The sequence below is a fragment of the Aquarana catesbeiana genome, linkage group LG12 (genome assembly GCF_042186555.1).
Source record: "Aquarana catesbeiana isolate 2022-GZ linkage group LG12, ASM4218655v1, whole genome shotgun sequence".
NCBI lineage: Eukaryota > Metazoa > Chordata > Amphibia > Anura > Ranidae > Aquarana > Aquarana catesbeiana.
Window position 1 is genome coordinate 148381375 of NC_133335.1, and position 20301 is coordinate 148401675.

General features: G+C 43.4%; 1 protein-coding gene across 1 annotated transcript in view; it reads left to right on the forward strand.

Moving 5' to 3' along the window:
• LOC141114592 (serine/threonine-protein kinase 17A-like) overlaps positions 1-20301 on the forward strand; it is a 111552-nt gene that overhangs the window by 54670 nt on the left and 36581 nt on the right. The gene's annotated exons all lie outside the window — the stretch shown is intronic.

Below are 20301 nucleotides of genomic sequence, written 5' to 3' on the forward strand. Positions count from 1 at the left end.
TATTTAAAGAGACCTATGGTATCTTTGCAGACTTTTTTAGGTCAATGTGAATGTGATTTTCTGCTCACTAAAAATATTTTCTATGAGTGTAAATTTTTTAAAAACGTGTTACTGTCTGTAGCTTTTAAAGATGTATGTGGGAGCAGCTGTGTTTGCTTATTACATACTGTATGTAGATTTTGTTTGCTCATTAGCATTACTGCTCCCTGATGGTGGGTCTGTGGCCTTCCTCTTATCTGTTTGGAAGTAACAGACTTCAAAGAAAGCTAATGGGGGAGAAAGATAAAATGTGAAGAAAGTGTTACATAACCCAGACACCAAAAAGACACCAAGTTCTGGGCCTCAAGGGAGCCTGTTAAATTTAAACCACAGATTCTAACTTCAAATAGTAAGAGAATAGGTATGGCCTATGCTGTTAAGCTGGGTACACACTATTATTTTTTTGTTTATTCATTCAACCATCGGATTCCTGAATCCACACAAGTTAGTCTCCTTTCACACGAATGGTCCAATTGGGTCTGCCTGTCCGTTTTTCAGGTGGACTCAATCGGAACCTCCATTCTCCTCTTTGGAGCGGCGGGTGTAAATGGACATGTGTCCGTTTACACCCGCCTCCATCCAACCCAAAAACAAACTAATAGGTGATCTGTTCCCCTCTGTCTGCCTGGATCAGATGGCCGACCCATTTACATTTGACTGCCCATAGAGGAGAGCGGGCTGTGTCTGTGTCCGCTCTGCATAAGTGGAGTGGGCACGGGCCTGTCATCTGCCTGCTCAGCGAGGATCAGCAAACACATCCTCTGCTGAGCAAGCGGATCGCAGACAGAGTCTGCCCTGTGTGAAAGAGGCCTAATGTGGACGGGGTAATCCTTCGCGCTGTGCTATTGTATTCTTGCAGCCGATTGGGATCAGGAATCCAAAATTGGTTATAAAATTTCCAAAATGTCTACTAGCATTCCAGGATAGTTAAAGCCCAACTGAACTTGGGCGCTTAATACATTCCAAGTGCATCAAGACAAAATATGTTCAAAGTCTTATGCCGTGTACACACGGGCTGACTTTTTGACCGGACTGGTCCGACGGGACGAATCCGTCGGACAATCTGACCGTGTGTGGGCGTCATCGGACCTGCAGGAGACTTTTTCGGTCGAAAATCAGATGGACTTTAGATTTGGAACATGTTTCAAATCCGAAAAATCCGCTCGTCTGTATGCTAGTCCGACGGACGAAAACTGACGCTAGGGCAGCTGTTGGCTACTGGCTAGCAACTTCCTTTTTTTAGTCCGGTCGTACGTCATCACGTACGAATCCGTCGGACTTTGGTGTGATCGTGTGTAGGCAAGTCCAGTCGCTCGAAAGTCTGTTGGAAAGACCGTCGGACCTTTGATGCCGAAAAGTCCGCCCATGTGTAAACGGCATTAGGCTTTATTTACAGAGCTGTAAAAAGACGGATTTATGAGTGTTTTTTATTTATGGATCTAAATGCAGATGCATTGTTTTCAATGGAGACATTAACACAGATGTGTAAACCATCCACTGAGTTTGGATCTGTAGCACAAAATCCAGCATCTGAGGACATACATATACACGTTGACCTGTTTCCTGCACTTGTGACACTTTTTTTCCACCAGATAAGGTAAAATCTAATCACATTCACTGTTATACTTGGTGCCACTAACGGGAGCATCTACAAGTTTGCGCACAAAATCAGCAATCAAATCTTAGAACAGCAAGATTATCAGGCAAATGTTCTGTAATAAGAAATGTACATTTACTGTAAAAGGAAACAAAACAATATAATTTTCCCTTAAGTGATCTTTATCTTGCTAATAGGATTATGGCAATAAAGGAAAGTGTTTTGTTGAAATCCTTTCCTCCTTCGGAGCACCTGTGTCTGTTCCTTAATGGAATTGGCTCTGTTTAAAGATAAAGTCTGTTGTCGAGTTGGTCTATGGTCTGCCTTGACACCTCAAGGTTATCTATAAGCACAGAGCCTGATTTTCAGCCAATAGCCAGGTAACCCAGGTAATCACTTTGAAGTGGAGGATTACAGCTAGAGCGTTGAGCCTGATAAAACCAGTTTTGTTCAATCTAATCCAACATCATCTTTTTGCAATCATTGTAATACCTGAAAATACATTCCCATATCTTATATGTTTACCTTATTGTTACCAAAAGCTTGAACTGTTAAAATAGGTCAAACGCTATAATTCATTGGAAGGATATAATATAAGAAGCATTTAATTCCTTTCATTTACTTAATTATAAAGCATTGATATGTTTCTGCGGTACTGCACTGAGAACGTTCGATACTAAAGGGACCATCAAAAGAGTTTACAATCCAACATCCCTATCAGAGTCTTCCTGTTGTAAACACAGTAGGTTCAGTGGGGGTTGAAGCTAAGTAACCTCCTGCTGCCTACGTAACGTATATGCCCGGTGCTAAAGGGGGTGGGCTTTAACATCTGCATGCTGTCCATATGCATCTTCGGGCAGCATAGGATTCTGTGCTTAGAGTGCACTCAGTACACACTTCCAGCACCGAGACCGAGCTGTCAAAGACAGCTCATGGTCTGTACTATATATTGTGACCGTCTCTCGATCTTGTGACCACTATGACAGCCAATCCCAGTGGTCACATGATTAGGCGGACCTTTTCGCCCCCCTGGGGGTTGTATCCAAGTTAATGGGAAGCCGGGATGGATGGGAAGGAGTTAAATGAGAAGGAAAGGCTAAAGTAACCCACATTTTAAACACTGCCTCCTAACTGATTTTATACTGGTTTGCAAGAAATTTTTAATGGAAATCCCTTTTTTTTAATAGTCTTTCAAGTAGTCATGTGACTGCAAAGCTGCAGTGGGTGTGTGTCTGATGGGCATTAACCCTTTCAGGTTCAACATTTTTTTTAGAATGGTAGAGTCAACTTGAAAGATATAGGGGGCCTCAACTCTAGCCCCTGACTTTACCAAAAGGCTGCGCATAATATTCAGTATATAAAATTCTACAGAAAGTTGTCAGAGACTGCACAATTACCCGAGGGAACAGTCAGAAACTATGGACATGCTACAGGTGTGGTTGGAGACATGCTGTAGGAGACAGGCAGAAATTAGAAACGTGTTACGTGAGACTGCTAGAGACTCCTTTTACATATCAACACTCCTACACTCCTACTGCTGGCTGATAAGTTCTAATGGTTGTAAGGAAAATATCAGAGGGCCACAGCTTGGGCAGAAGAGCCTTAGAGCAATGGACAACGGTGGGATGATGCCACCGGGCTGATTCAGCATCATTGTCAAACCCTGCACAAATGGACGCACTCGCCAGAGCTTTTTTGGGGACCTGAACTCTTTGCAGCAAATATAAAGAGATTTATTTTTATTTATTTATTTATTTTCAGGCTTTTTTTCCTTTTCTTTTACCTGGTAATGCTGCCATAAGGCCCCTTTCACACGAGAGGTCCAATTAAGTCCGGCTGAAAAACAGACAGCCAGACCCGATCGGACTCTCCATTCTCCTCTATGGGCAGTGGGAAGTAAATGGATTTGTGTCCGTTTTACACCCAGTTACCTCTGGGTCCAATCCAGCAAGCAAAAATGGAAGGGGATCCATTCCCCTCCATTTGTCCGGATCAGAGGGCAGTCAGGTGTAAATGGACAGCCAATCAGTTTAAATCTGTCTGCCCATAGAGCAGAGTGGGCTGTGTCCACATCCACTTTGCATCAACGGATGGATCCCTTGCTTAGCAAAACTGGACACAGCCTGTGTGAAAGGGGCCGAACACAATTCTTGTCCCTTCATTTCCACACTCACTTCTCTATGGTATCTATGGAGAGAGCCATGGTTGGCACTCAGGTTTAGACTTCAAACATGTCTGCCTTCATTCATCTCCATTTGTAGTTGTAGAGAGATAACATTGTTTGTGCTGTCTTTTGCGCTCACATGAAGTGATAAGAACTCTGCATTTCTGGTAAGATCAGCAGATATTTTTTGTAATTGCTAAAAATGTTCTTAGCTTGGAAAAAAAAACAACTAGTACAGCCACCACAACTATGAAATGGCAAGCTGCAGTATATTACATTTTGTTTTTTTGGGTTTGGATACACTTTAAATGACAATGCAGGGCAAATCAGCAGGTTCACTTAAAGCAAAACTAAAGTCCACTATACTTGCCTCCTATCCAGTGATGCAATGTCCGGAAGTCAACATCTTCCACCAATCTTCTGGGTACGGCATCTTTGGCCATCTTGAGTGGCTATCCCAGGAGGACTTACTTCCCCGGTTTGTGCACGGGAGTTTTGGCTCAAAAGGTATGCCGTGAATTTACACTGAGCTGTGCAAAATGCAGCTTAGTGTACATTTTGAAGAAAATTGCGAGATGGAAGGTAATAAGCATGGTAAAAGACTTTTTTGTCTTGTTTTGCAATAAAAAAAGTCTACCTTCGTGCACATTTTTTTTTGGAAAGATCTGCTTTAAATGTCAGTGTTGCCCTGAATATATTTTCCTTCTGGTCACTACTCCACTGCTTCATTTGCCCATCTGAAAAAAGAGTATCTGTGCTACCAGGTATAGGGAACATCTTACAATGCAGGCTGGATATCCTAAGAGCCCATCACCAGGCTCTAGCAATGTCACATGGAGTTGGGAAGGGAGTCAGCCCTGGGTGAGCTATGACCAAAGCAACGTGGAGCTTACACAGGACTCTAAGGGCTTTATCTTTGCTCCCATGGAGCAAAGAGAAGGTGAATATAATCAGGTGGTATCCTGGCATTCAAGTGAAGCATTTGCTTTTCCATGTTGTCATGACTGGTTTCCCTTTCTGGTAATGACACTGACTGGTGTACAGTGTAAGCAGTCCTTGTTTAGTTGACCTTTGACACTAAGGGGCAGATAAAGATGGATTTTTTGACAAAGTGGTCTTTCAGCATTGCTGTGTTGTCAGGTGATCATAGTCAAATTACAGTAATTATCAAATAGGGGTCATTGGGTTCCTCTTCCAGAATCTTCACTGAAATCTTGGCTCTTTGTGGTCAAGAATATAGTGTAAATGTGCAACTTTACCCCCTTTCCCAGAGGTATGCCTGCACATACTGTACAGATACACAGATCTTAATAACTTCATTTTAATTAATGAATAACTTAGTTTTCTATTGTCCTTAATGGGTCATTACATCAAACACTGATATTTCAGATTTTGGTAGATGATGCAGAGTTAAAACGCAAATTTCTCTTGTTCAGCCCCGTGGACTGATTAGTACCTGAACAGGGCTTGCATCTGATTGGATCCAAGTCCTGTTCATCCAATCATTTTTTGATCGGCTACTTCGACAAAAGTGCGGGGTTATTATGACATTTGGGCAGTATTTGGCCGTGGTGCATGAAGCGCTGGCATTTAGCTGTGGCTGTGGGTGATAGGTGTGCCGCCCAGCCCTGCTGACAGCAGCCTGTCAAACTTTAGGAAAGCCTGATAGCTGCTGCAGCTGGGCGGTTCAGCGGTATATACATTTAGGGCAGTATGCGGCCAGGGACAGATGGCAAGCAACCTGTGTTCCAGGCATTCGTCCCAGGCCATATATTGCCCTAAGCAGAAGTATTGCTGAGTGCACCACTCAACCCTATCCAGTCACATCACCTGTCAAACTATCAGAATTTGACAGGCTACCAGCAGTGGGGCTGGAGGATGCACGTGTGCCCTCCAGCTGCAGCTAAACACCATAACCCCGCGGTCTGGTGCCAAAGACCCAGTGTGCAAAAGGCCTTAGGGACTCTGTTGGTATGTGCACCATTGTGTTCAGACCACGCAGAGCAATAATCAGACATAATAACTTGCACAATATGCCTTCATACCATACCAGTTAGCTTGTGATGAGGTTATCCTTTGGATTTCTCATAAAATATTATTTTTATATGTAGGGATCAGTTTGGAAGCAGGCTCATCAGACAATATGAAGGGTCCAGGTTTAGGACTGCACATTCCAGTGTAGCCCTGTTATAGGGGGGTGGGGGGGGGGGGGGTCATATGAAGTTGCCCTCTCCACACAGGCTATGGAGCTAACCTACAGGTAACTAAATGAGCCAGAGCCTTCGCTCTGGAAGAGTGGACTATGAATATATAATTGTCTGTGCCTCCACCTAGAGCAGGGCTCCAGCATTTGTAGAGATGATCCCTTTCTAGGACAATAACTAGTAACTCACCCAAAATAACTGACAGCAGTAGTACTAATACACCCAGCATAGATTTCTACGAGTAAAGATATGCAGACATACCAGCAGGTGATTAGTGTAACTTTATGATAAAGTGATGACATTACATACAACCAAAACAATAACAGGGAGAAAGTACATATGTCTGAGAAGAACGTGTAAATACAGTATCTCACAAAAGTGAGTACACCCCTCACATTTTTGTAAATATTTTATTATATACGCACCTCCAAGACGACCACTGCCTTGCTAAAGAAGCTGAGGGTAAAGGTAATGGACTGGCCTAGCATGTATCCAGACCTAAACCCTATTGAACATCTGGGGGGCATCCTCAAATGGAAGGTGGAGGAGGGAAAGGTCTCTAACATCCACCAGCTCCGTGATGTCGTCATGGAGGAGGACTCCAGGGGCAACCTGTGAATCTCTGGTGAACGCCATGCCCAAGAGGGCAAGTATCAAGTACTTATTTGGTTCATTATACCCTCTACAGATGTACTACACACGCATCTACCCCGATGAAGCAAGCATGGTCTTGCGAAACGCATTGGGTTACTTTTCATGCCTGTGTGCTTTGCAATTTACATTTTATAACATGATACCTGTAATGACATTTTTTACTGTAGGTATCATTTCAGTGGCTTGGCTATGATTCATGTTGTTTATGTTTGCATGATAATTTTAATACATTTTGAAACTGTATTTACTCTGTCAGTCTTTGGATAACCGCATTTACCTCATTTAATATCCTGGGGCGATTTTCTGTATTAAGTTGCAGCTATGCACAGCTCGTAGTCAAAATGTAACGATTTTACCTAAAGTTCTATGGTCACAGCATACACTTTCATTTTTTAACATCAGCATTGTAATCACAATCCAAACAATAGTTCTATGTGACAATTCAGTATAAGCTTACTTAAAAATATTATTTCATGTTGTGAATGCTGCCCCTCTGCTGGCCATCTCTTCCTACAACACATTTTTTCCAACTTCTCCAGGGAAAGAGGTGTCACCAAAGCTGGTCATAGATTTATAAAAATTCAGCCAGTTCAACATGATTGCAGTTCCAAACAGGTTAATGACTCATTACTCCCATAGCTTGTAAACTGTTGTAATATTTCAAGCAAGATATTGGTTTCAGGGCGAAATTTAAAAAGAATTTGTCATGCTAAAAGCTCTGTGGCTATGGGAGACAATTAATTTGGGTCTCCCTGGGACCATATTAAGATATCCATGTTTGGCTTTTAAGCGTAAATAAATGAATGCCACAAAGCAAGAATACATACAGTATCTCTATCATATCTATCATATAACGCTGCGCTATCATGTGGTTTAAAGGGTTTTTCTATGTCTAAACATATGTGCAACTGATGGGTCACTCACATCTGATTGGGGTCAGCAACTGTACTAACTGTAATAAGTTGGTGGTTTATTGTTGTTTAACCACTTGCCGACCAGCTCACTCCAATATATGTCGGCAAAGTGGCACGGGTGCTCAAAACCCGTACGTCGCTGCGACACTCCCAGGGAACACACTTAACCCCTTGATCGCCCCATAGTGTTTAACCCCTTCCCTGCCAATGACATTTACACAGTAATCAGTGCATTTTTATAGCACTGATCACTGTATAAATGCCAGTGGTCCCAAAATAGTGTCAAAAGTGTCCGATCTATCCGCCGCAATGTCACAGTCACGATAAAAATCGCAGATCGCCGACATTACTAATAAAAAAAATTAATAATAAAAATGCCATAAATCTATCCCTTATTTTGTAGAAGCTATAACTTTTGCGCAAACCAATCAATATACGCTTATTGTGGTTTTTTTTTTTTTACCAAAAATATGTAGAAGAATACATATCGGCCTAAACTGAGGAAGAAATTCGTTTTTTATATATATATTTTTTTGGGATATTTATTATAGCAAAAAGTAAAAAATATTGCTTTTTTTCAAAATGTTCGCTCTTTTTTTGTTTATAGCGCAAAAAATAAAAACCGCAGAGGTGATCAAATACCACCAAAAGAACTCTATTTGTGGGAAAAAAAGGACATCAATTTTGTTAGGGTACAACGTCGCACGCTCAGTTAAAGTGCCGTATCGCAAAAAAAGGCCTGGTCAGGAAGGGGGTAAACCCTTCCAGGACTGAAGTGGTTAATGCGCACAAATCTAAAGATGAAGTGGGAGTTTTGTGTATCTGTCTGTACAAATCCTGGTGGTGAAGTGACTAGTAAGCTAACTCTAGACTTCTAGAGGAAGGAAAACCATATGTACTTGGATGGTATAGTGCCTTGAAAAAGTATTCATACCCCTAGAAATTTTTCACATTTTGTCATGTTACAATCAAAAACGTAAATGTGTTTTATTGGGATTTTATGTGATAGACATAAAGCGGCACGTAATTGTGTTCCCAAGCTTTGAACATCTCACAGAGCACTGTTCAATCCATCAACCCAAAATAGAGTATGACACAACTGCAAGCCTACCAAGACATGGCCATCCACCTAAACTGACAGGGCAGGCAAGGAGAGCATTAATCAGAGAACCAGCCAAGGGGCCCATGGCAACTCTGGAGGAGCTGAAGAGATCCACAGCTCAGGTGGGAGAATCTGTCCACAACTAGGACAACTATTAGTCGTGCACTCAACACATCTGGCCTTTATAGAAGAGTGTCAAGAAGAAAGCCATTGTTGAAGGAAAGCCATAAGTCTTGTTTGCAGTTTGCGAGAAGCCATGTGAGGGACACAGCAAATGTGGAAGAAGGTGCTCTAGTCACATGAGACCAGAATTTAACTTTTTGTCCTAAAGGTAAAAAACACTGTGTGGTGGAAAACTAACACTGAACATCACCCTTAACACACCATCCCCACTGTGAAACATGGTGGTGGCAGCAGGGACAGGGAAGCTGGTCAGAGTTGATGGGAAGATGAATGAAGCCAAATACAGGGCAATCTTAAAAGAAAACCTGTTAGAGTCTACAAAAGACTTGAGACTGGGGCGGAGGTTCACCTTTCAGCAGGACAATGACCCTAAACATACAGCCAGAGCTACAATGGAATGGTTTAGTTCAAAGCATATTCATGTGTTTGAATGGCCCAGTCAAAGTCCAGACCTAAATCCAATTGAGAATCTGTGGCAAGACTTAAAAATTGCTGTCCACAGATGCTCTCCATTCAACCTGACAGAACTTAAGTTATTTTGCAAAGAAGAATGGGCAAAATTTCCCTCTCTAGATGTGCAAAGCTGGTATCATGGTAGACATAACCCAAAAAGACTTGCAGCTGTAATAGCAGTGAAAGGGCTGAATACAAGTGCACGCCACACTTTTCAGATATTTATTTATTTGTAAAAAAAAAAAAAATGAAAAACCATTTATCAATTTCTTTCCACTTCACAATTATGTACCACTGTGTTGGTCTATCACATAAAATCCCAATAAAATACATTTTTGGTTGTAATATGACAAAATTTGTGAAATTTCAAGGGGTATGAATACTTTTTCAAGGCACTGTATATGCTGAAGAGCACAGATTTCTGGTAAGAAATGTCAGGAATGTAAATCTCTCATGAGACCTTAAAGTGGACCCTTCTATTTTTTCAGCCAAGGAAGCTGCCATCTTGACCTCTGTTTAATCTTCGACTGCCATTATGCTGCATGTGTGATCAGTTATGACACCATCCATTGGATTGTTTGATAGTTTGGTTGAGAGCACAATCAATGTGACAGTTACATTCCCAACACATTTACTGTTTTTTGAAACTGTTAAATTGATGGGTTTATTTCCGCTTTAAATTGTGCTTAGTGGCTGCTCCTGTATATGTGTGTTTTCCCATGTCCCGACACACCTATCTTATGCTAATATATAGCTCTAAATGGCAACCAACCTAACATGAATTACCAATTGTATTTATAATTATAACTTTTATATTTTTTTGCAGTCGTCTTGCATGTCACATGCTGGCCATGTACTAAGCATATTTGGGGGGCAGTTTCTGATAAAATGGTTAAAATTTGAGTTGTGGGTGATCCTCTGGGCTTCCTCCCACCGAAAATGCTTCAGCGTGAAAATCGAAGGAGCCAGGCAGAAGCCTTGAGTGCCAGCTGTCAGATTACAACTGGCAGAGATTCCTCCATCCATGCTGTTTAGCATAGATGGGAGGAAAGATAGTCTTCTCATATTCAGCCCTAGACACAATATTTCCAGAGAAATATTGCACATAAAGCCTCTGAATTGCTTGTCAAAAACCTTCTGAGCTGGGCTACCACAGTTGCCCTTCATTCAGTCCTCTGAAGACCTCATACTCCATGCTTGAGTTGGGCTGTGGGTAGGAGGAAGTACAATATAAGTATCAGATGGTGGAAGGGGCCACAGCCCACTGAATAGGAGCAGATATTCAGCAAACCTAGAGGTATCAGAAAACTGTAGTGACAAGACATCTGCAACACAGTGAGGTTTTAATACACAGGTTGCTGGAAAGGTAAGTATACATCCTCTTTTTTTATTATAGTATGGTTTTAGTTTTCTTTGGACCTTATGGTGACAGGGTCACTTTAGTTTAATTCATTTAGGGACATTACAAGTTCACTTTAAACTCTTTTTTCAGGCATGTTTTGATTTGTTGTCCACCATTTTTAAGTGCTGTATAGCTGTCTAAACACAATTTTGGTAGTAGAGCTGAAGGAAAGGAGATGTCTCCATGCAGGTATCCATCATTAAAAAAATCTTTACCCCAGAATTCTTTTAGAAGCACAGATTGAGGAAGATTCCATGTTATAATATAATATAAAATATATTGTCTTGATTGAGTAAATTTATATAGAAACTCTCATAACAAATAATACCATGCATATGTGCACTCTTCAGTGTTGGAAATCTTCTGGGCAGATCATTTATAGCACGTGTCAAATACAAGGCCCACGGGCTCCTACAGATCCTGTTCCTCTCTGTGCAGCCGCAACAACCCATTGTCACCGACTCTGCTGGTCTCAGCATTCAGCAGATTCCAGCAGCTGAATCCTACACACTCCTCTATTCCTCCTCCAGACTCTGCACTTTCTGCTTCCCAGCTCCATCCCCAGCTTCTTCCCAGCAGCAGCACAGTGTAAGGGGGTGCACTTTAATTATCAGGGAGGGTGGGGGACTCTTGACTTCTGATGGTGGGGGGTGCTTGACATCTGATGTGAGGTGGGGTGCTTTGGACATCAAGTCTTACAGATACAACCGGCCCTTTGTGTGCAACCATAATGCTGATGCAGCAATGAAATTGAATTTGACACCCCTGATCTATAGCATCACCAATACATTCCTAAAGAGTCAGATCTTTACTGAGTAGATAAAGCTTATTTTCTTAATTTTGCCTGGTTCCCTTTAGCATGCCACAGACATGATCCAGGTATTATGCCGCGTACACACGAGCGGACTTTACGGCAGACTTTGCCCGGCTGACTTTTCGACGGACTTTACGACGGACTTTCTGAATGAACGGACTTGCCTACACACAATCCACCAAAGTCCGTCGAATTCGTACGTGATGACGTACGACCGAACTAAAACAAGGAAGTTCATAGCCAGTGGCCAATAGCTGCCCTAGCGTGGCTTTTTGTCCGTCGAACTAGCATACAGACGAGCGGACTTTTCGACCGGACTCGAGTCCGTCGGATAGATTTGAAAAATGTTTCAAATCTAAGTCCGTCAAACTTTTGAGAAAACAAAGTCCGCTGGAGCCCACACACGATTGAATTGTCCGACGAAATCCCGTCCGCCGGGCAAAGTCTGCTGTAAAGTCCGCTCGTGTGTACGCGGCATTACCTTGCTGAGGAAACCTTACACCAGAGGTAAACCCATGAATCAGGATACCATTGGATCTGGTAGAGAACTGCAGGTTTCACGGTTCATTGGACAGCTGGGAGTTGTGGTTAGTAATTTGTAAGCTTTGGCTTAAGGTAAAGTCAAACATGGCTTCAGCATTACTGCTAATACCATTTAGTACAGAATTACAGGCTTACACGTATGGCCCTCTTATTTATCTGTAAGCGGAAATCGCTTATTTTTCCAAGGGGTAAAGATAAAGACTTAGCCATCATGCTAGGTTTTCTTGCAGATATCGTCAGCGAAGCATTCACAAGGACAAACAGCTAGGCTTAGCTCTAATTGTTTTCATTTATTGGTTGCAGACCCATATTTGTTGACAAGACACACAAGTATTTAAATGTAATATGGGCAAGTTTAATCCCACTATACTTCATTTAACTTTAACCTCATTTAAGCAATCCTTTTTGTTAAGACCCACAGCTCCTGGGGGTAGAGGACTGTCCCATAGAAGAGAGGAACAATGGGAGTGGGCCTGGGCCTAATCAACCAAGGACATTTGTTTTATTAGCTGACCACATTCCAGGACTGCAAAGGTACAACAATAAGAAATTCCAGTTTCAAGTAGAATACACTCATTGACATATTTTTTAATTCTGGATGGGACTGCTTCTTGTTTTGTGTTTTTTGTTCCTTTTTTTCCCAAACATGTGCTTAGATTTAGGCCTGGTTCACACCTATGTAGTTTGCTTTCGATCCGTTTCTGCAATGTGTTTTCTTTAAGCGTTTTTTCATTTTTTTTTTGGTTGGGTGGATTAAAAAAGTGCAAAACGCGTCAAAAATGCATGACATGCTTTTCTGCAACATCTCTATTGCAGCCTGTTGAACCAAAAACACACTGTTTTGCGTTTACGAAAGTCCCTGACACTTTCCAAAAGTGCAGAGATGTAAAAATGCCCCATTGGAAACCATATTAAATGGACTGTAGTGTGTTTCTGCAAAAAGCACCAAAAAAGGTGTGAACCAGGCCTTAGTTGTATGTTCAGACTGGAGCAGGACCAGGAAATATTTAAAGCCCAACAGCAAGTTGGGTACCCCCTTGCCCTATGTGTGTTCCTCTGGAGCTACCCAACTCCCTGCTTTAATTTTTTTTTAGCATACATGCCTTCTTTAGTTGTTTTCATTTCTCTGTTGGTAAAAAGTTCTAAATATCACATATGAAGCATGAGTGATGTTCTCTGCATCATAGTCCTCGGGGGCAAGTCCAGTCAAGTGGCCCATTGAACCAACGACCCACAGGCTAGCGGCCAGCAGGACCCACAGGCCAGTGGCCAGCAAGACCCACAGATCCGTGGCCAGCTCCCAGCATACATGCCATGGCCAGTTCCCAGCAGGACCGCTGGACGCACAGACCAAGGCCAGCTGGTCCCACAGGCCACCGCCAGCTGGTCCCACAGGCCACCGCCAGTAGGACCCACAGCCCATGGCCAGCTCCCAGCAGGACCCACAGGACATGGTCAGCAGGACCCGCAGGCCATGGCCAGTTCTCAGCTTGACCCACAGGTCATGACCAGCTCCCAGCAGGACTCACAGGCCATGGCCAGCAGGACCAACAGGCCATGGCCAGCTCCCAGCAGGACCCACAGGCCATGGTCAGCTCCAGCATGACCCACAAGCCATGGCCAGCTCCCATCTGCACCCACAGGCCATATCCAGCAGGACCCACAAGCTATGGCCAGCAGGACCAACAGGCCATGGCCAGCTCCCAGCAGGACCCACAGTTCATGGTCAGCAGGACCCACAGGCCATGGTCAGCTCCAGCAGGACCCACAAGCCATGGCCAGCTCCCAGCTGGACCCACAGGCCATGGCCAGCAGGACCAACAGGCCATGGACAGCTCCCAGCAGGACCCACAGTTCATGGTCAGCAGGACCCACAGGCCATGATCAGCTCCAGCAGGACCCACAAGCCATGGCCAGCCCCCAGCAGGACCCACAGTTCATGGTCAGCTCCCAGCAGGACCCACAAGCCATGGCCAGCTCCCAGCTGGACCCACAGACCATAGCCAGCAGGACCCACAGGTCATGGCCAGCAGGACATACAGGCCATGGCCAGCTCCCAGCTGGACCCACAGGTCATGGCCATCAGTACCCATGGCCAACTCCCAGCAGGACCAACAGGCCATGGCCAGCTCCCAGCAGGACCCACAGGCCGTGGCCAGCTCCCAGCAGGACCCACAGGCCGTGGCCAGCTCCCAGCAGGACCCACAGGCCGTGGCCAGCTCCCAGCAGGACCCACAGGCCGTGGCCAACTCCCAGCAGGACCCACAGGCCGTGGCCAGCTCCCAGCAGGACCCACAGGCCGTGGCCAGCTCCCAGCAGGACCACAGACCATGGCCAGCTCCCAGCAGGACCCACAGACCATGGCCAGCTCCCAGCAGGTCCCACAGGCCATGGCCAGCAGGACCCACAGGCCATGGCCAGCTCCCAGCAAGACCCCCAGGCCATGGCCAGCTCTCAGCAGGATCCCACAGGCCATGGCCAGCTCTCAGCAGGATCCCACAGGCCATGGACAGCTCTCAGCAGGACCCACAGGCCATGGCCAGCTCCCAGCAGAACCCACAGGCCACGGCCAGCTCCCAGCAGGACCCTCAGGCCATGGCCAGCACGGGACCTGACAGCCAGACAGTGTTGAGGGCTAATTCGTATTTTGTGGTTACTGGGTGGGCAGGGCACTGGGGCAGGGTAAATGGGGGGAGATTAGATGTGGGGGCCAGCTGGGGGTGTCAGGGTCTCTCACCTCAGCGATGCCGATGGCAGTTCAGCAGGTCCTTGCACGGCCTCCTGAAGGGGTGATGACAACTTCAAGTTGCAGCCAGCGCCCAGCCTAAACCAGTCACGTGCGTCCCCTGGCAGGCTGGCATGCCCTGCCTCTGCCTGCCTCCAGTTTAAAAACTCCAAGAGTTGTAGTGGAAAAGTAAACTGCTCTCACTGAAAGTAAGCTGTTCACAGTCAGTTAATTCTTCTCTCTGTGACTGTCTCTCTAAAAACTTGTTGCACTGTTGCAAGCTTGCAGCCACCCAACACCCAGCCCGAACCAGTCACGTGATGTGTGTGACCCATCCCTGACGTGCCGCACGCCCCACCTCTGCCTGCCTCTAAAGACTCCGTCTCTGGTGGGAGATGTAGTTTCTGGCTGCTGCGCATTGCGCACAGCTGCTCAGTTCTACCCACCCTCCAGAATTACCATGGGCCTCTTGGCTGCTTCTCTGATTAATGCTCTCCTTGCCCAGCCTATCAGTTTAGGTGGATGGCCATGTCTTGGTAGGTTTGCAGTTGTGCCATACTCTTTCCATTTTCGGATGATAGATTAAACAGTGCACCGTGAGATGTTCAAAGCTTGGGATATTTTTTTACAACCTAACCCTGCTTTAAACATCTTCACAACTTTATCCCTGACCTGTCTTGTGTGTTTTTTGGCCTTCATGATGTTGTTTGTTCACTAAGTTTCTCTAACAAACCTCTGAGGGCTTCACAGGACAGCTGTATTCATACTGAGATTAAATTACACACAGGTTGACTCTTATTTACTAATTAGGTGACTTCCGAAGGCAGTTGGGTTGCACTAGATTTTAGTTAGGGGTATCAGAGTAAAGAGGGCTGAATACAAATGCACGCCACACTTTCCAGATATTTATTTGTAAAAAAAATTTAAACCTATTTATCATTTCACTTACACTTCACAATTATGTGCACTTTGTGTTGGTCTATAACATAAAATCACAATAAAATACATTTACGCTTTTTGGTTGTCACATGACAAAATGTGGAAAATTTCAAGGGGTATGAATACTTTTTTAAGGCACTGTATATACACAATCTTCCTCTAAGTTTGGTTTCTCCCATTTAGTGAATGGGAGAAGCCCATTCAATTCACAAAAGTACCTGTTTCCTGTCTTCTGAATGTTCCTTCCTGTTACTAAGGCCACATAAACTAAACTGAAGCAGTCGCTATGGTTATTGACTGTTGATGGTTAAATATTATTATATTCATAGAGCTTGTACAGTTTGTGATTTCAATTGTCAATTTGGGGTCATGCAGACAGGACATTTTAAAAACGCCAGCGCTACAGCAGTGCTAAAAACACCTGTTTTTTCTCGTTTAGCTGCATTTTTACATCAGCGTTATTGCACGTTTTCCCTCATTTTTGCATGTTTTCCCGGGTTTTTTGGCATTGCCGTTTTTGGATGTTTTTTCATTAAAAGCACTCCCTATAATGTAAAAATGCCTAAAAACGTGAAACGCGGCTTGACGCGTTTTTTGCTTTTACAGCTTGTTTTTACTGCTCCTGGAAGCACAGGCTGTCGTTTTTTTCTACTGTCCCTAAACGCTTATGCCTCCAAACACCTCTGACAGTTTGTGTGCATGGACACATAGGCTAACATGGAGGGGTTTTTAGAGGCAGTTTAAAAAAAACGTTAAACGCCCCTAACAGCAGCTGTAAAAACGTCCATGAGCCCTAATTGATTTGTAGATTCTTTATTCACAAACTATTTTATTTGCAAATACACAATACAATAAAGGGAGCAAGCTCCACTGATACATCAACATAAAAAAAAAAAGTTTACTTTTTATAACAATATTGAAGCACAAAAAGATTAAATATCACTTTTAGAATATAGCGTAGTACAAAGAATCAGAGAGTCAAACACTATATGAGCCTGAACTAATGTGGATCAGCATATAGCAAAGCCATATAAAGATAAAAGATTCATCACCGTTATCTATAGAAAATGGTCACAGTGTCGTTTGGAAATCCATGTATTTATTTATTATTTATTTCAGGTACTTATATAGCACCGTCAATTTACGCAGCGCTTTTACATATACATTGTACATTCACATCAGTCCCTACCCTCAAGGAGCTTACAATCTAAGGTCCCTAACTCACATTCATACATACTAGGGACAATTTAGACAGGATCCAATTAACCTACCAGCATGTCTTTGGAGTGTGGGAGGAAACCGGAGTACCCGGAGGAAACCCATGCAGACACAGGGAGAACATGCAAACTCCAGGCAGGTAGTATCTTGGTTGGGATTCGAACCAGCGACCCTTCTTACTGCTAGGCGAGAGTGCTACCACTACACCACTGTGCCGCCCATGTATTTATTTCATTTAGCAGAGAAATTAGGCATTTTGCTGTGTAAAGTATAGAAAATTCTTTCCATTGATGTGATAGTATCTATCATATCAATAATACAAAGAAAGGGATAACTGAAGATATACTGTATATAATGGTAAGGCTGGTAATACACGTAAAGGTATAGCCAAATGACACAGGCATACATCAATCTCTGTGGGCGTAGAACATGAACAATTATATTGGAAGACAATTGTTGGAGTTTTTGCTGGTAGAACTAATACAGCTAAGAAAAGTCAATTTAAAACTGGCCATCCACTAGTAGAATTTTGTTCAGAATTTTTTATTGTAAAAACATTCGAGTTTCAAATGATTAGTGGGGTCAACCTGAAGCTCATTTTCAACATTTTTGGAAAACTTTTCTCGAATGAAAACATTTCTAACAATGAATGTGGTTTCTGTTCAAGAAAGTCCATTCATTTCAAAATTGATTGTTAGAAACAAATAAAATTTTGAGGTCCATATAAACGTCTTTTGTCAAGTCATTGAATGTGCTGAGAATGTTTGTAGAAATGTTCTTACAAATGTTTGTTGGAAAATCTACTAGCGACGGCCACAAATATTAATCAAACTATCATCCAACAGTGTGGTCATTATTGATTCCCCCAAGTTTAGTGGGATTAATGCATTGACCATGTGCAATCTACAACGTGCTGTACTGTGGTCTGATGGCACTCTCAGGTCACTATATACTGCTACTACCACAAATATAATTATAATTGTATAATAATTCTTAATGGAGGCACCAGTCCTCTTGCTGGTTCAGATTGTGGCCCTTCCTGCTTTAATGTACCTTTGTGATCCATGGTGAGGGATAATCACCAGACCTACATCCTGAGGAGAGCCTCCCTTCCACTGGCATTTGCTTTTAATGGAGTGGAGTTCCTGCTGAGCTCCTTGTGCTGTACACACTCATGGTTTAATATAGTAAATGCAAAAGTAGAAGAAAAGAAAGCCTAAAAAGACGTGTTTCTAGATGCTTATGGCAAGCGTGGGATGGGTATGCTTCACTGAAGACAACTTCACTTCCTCTCCGATTACGTGAGGGCTGTATAAAGACTTCCTGTGAGCCTTTGATATTATGGCTTGGTGTGCTGCAGTATCATTAATCTTAACCCTACAGCAGTAGGAAAGCTGGTTATAGATAGAACACTATGTTGTCAGAGATGACAATAGATCCAATATACTAGCCTTCTGCAAATCTTCTCAGACGTTTGCTTTATCGCACACGTATGTTTGTAATCGTTAGGGTCATCGATTCTAATACCAACAACAACATCTGCATGGAGTTTGCATGTTCTTTTTGTGCTTGTGTGAGTTTCCTCTGGGTACTCTGGTTGCTCCTCACAATCCAAAGACATGCTAGTAGGTTAATTGGCTCCTGTCTAAAGCCGGCCATACACCAGTAAAATGTTGTTCAAAAATTGTTTTCAGGCATTTGTTTGATCTTTCAATTATTAGTGGGTCAGTTCGATGTTCGTTTTTTTTACCTCAGCGATGAGAAAATGTGAAGGAGCAGGATGAAAATTTCTTCTTAAAGGAACACATTTCTAACACTGTGTGTGGTTTTTGTGCAGAAAAGTAAATTCGTTCCAAAATCATTCATTAAAGCATAGTCAATTTTGAAGAACTTTTGAATGACATTTTTCAAGTTATCGAATGTTCTGAGAACTTTTGTAGGAATGTTCATATAAATATTTGTTCAAATATTTGTAACTGCTCTATAGCTCCCGAAAAGCTGGGTACACACGTATCTAAATTTGATTGGTTCAGCAAGAACCGGATTCATTTTGATTTGTGTGTACCCTGTCTGTTCGACAGAAAGATTTAGAACATGTTCTATATCTGAGTCCGTCGGAAATGCCGACAGAAAAAGTCCGATGGGGCATACACACGGTCGGAATGGCCGACCAGAAGCTCCCATCGGACTTTTTCTATCGGGAAGTCTGGCCGTGTGTACGCGGCATAAGAACCCCCAAAACATAAAATGGTGATAGTTGCAGTATTTTATGTCACACGGTATTTGCACAGCGGTCTTTCAAACACAATTTTTGGGGAAAGAGACACTTTCATGAATTAAAACATAACTAAACAGTAAAGTTAGCCCAATTTTTATATTGCTTTCGTTCTAACAATTGCGGCGATACCTCACATTGCAAAAACGGAAAATAATTCTGATCACTTTTATTGCAGTCACAAGGAATGTAACCATCCCTTGTGACAGTAATAGGTGGTGACAGGTACTCTTTATGAAGGGGTTGGGGGTCTAAAAGACCCCCAATCCCTCCTTTGCACTTCAAAGTATTCAGATCAGCAAAAAACGGCGATTCTGAATACTGTATTTTTTTTTTTTTTTTAATTGGTGCCATTGGCAGCCAAGTAAACCGGAAGTGACGTCACTTCTGTTTCCGGCTTTGTTCCAGTTTCAGCCTAGCCGGCAGAAATGCCGGATTGTGTCTCCCAGTGAGACGGGAGACCTGGGAAGAGCGGCAGAAGGCGGCGGGAGGGGGGACGTCCCCTCCCTCTCCTTTAGGATAACAGCCGAGCGGCTTTTAGCCGCATCGATTGTTATCCCTAAAGATCCAACTGCCCGCTGCTTGCCATGGGGGCACCCCGACAGGAGGGAGGGGCCAGTAGAGCCGGCGAGGGACCCAAGAAGAGGAGGTTTTGGGTTGATCGGTGCAAAACCACTGCAACTGGGCAGGTAAGTATAACATGTTTGTTATTTTTAAAGAAAAAAAACAAGACTTTAGTATCACTTTAAAGTGGTTGTTCACCCTTACATATATCCAATGAAGTGACTGACCTCAGGTGATACAAAGAGATGAAAAAAAAAATCTTCCTACTTAACTTGTATCTGTTTATCTGCAGTCTTCTCTTCTCTACACCTGTTCAAAAGTTCAGAGTTTATAAAGCTTGTCTGAGAGTTCAGAAAAAAGGGGGTGAAGAGCTGAAGTCACACCCTGCAGAGCTCATTGAGAAGAGCGCTGAGAACTGATTGGGGGGAAGGGACACACTCCCCTTCACACAGCACAAAGGAGCAGAGCTGATGCTGTCAATCAGCTGGAGCTCCCTCCCCGTCACCTTTTT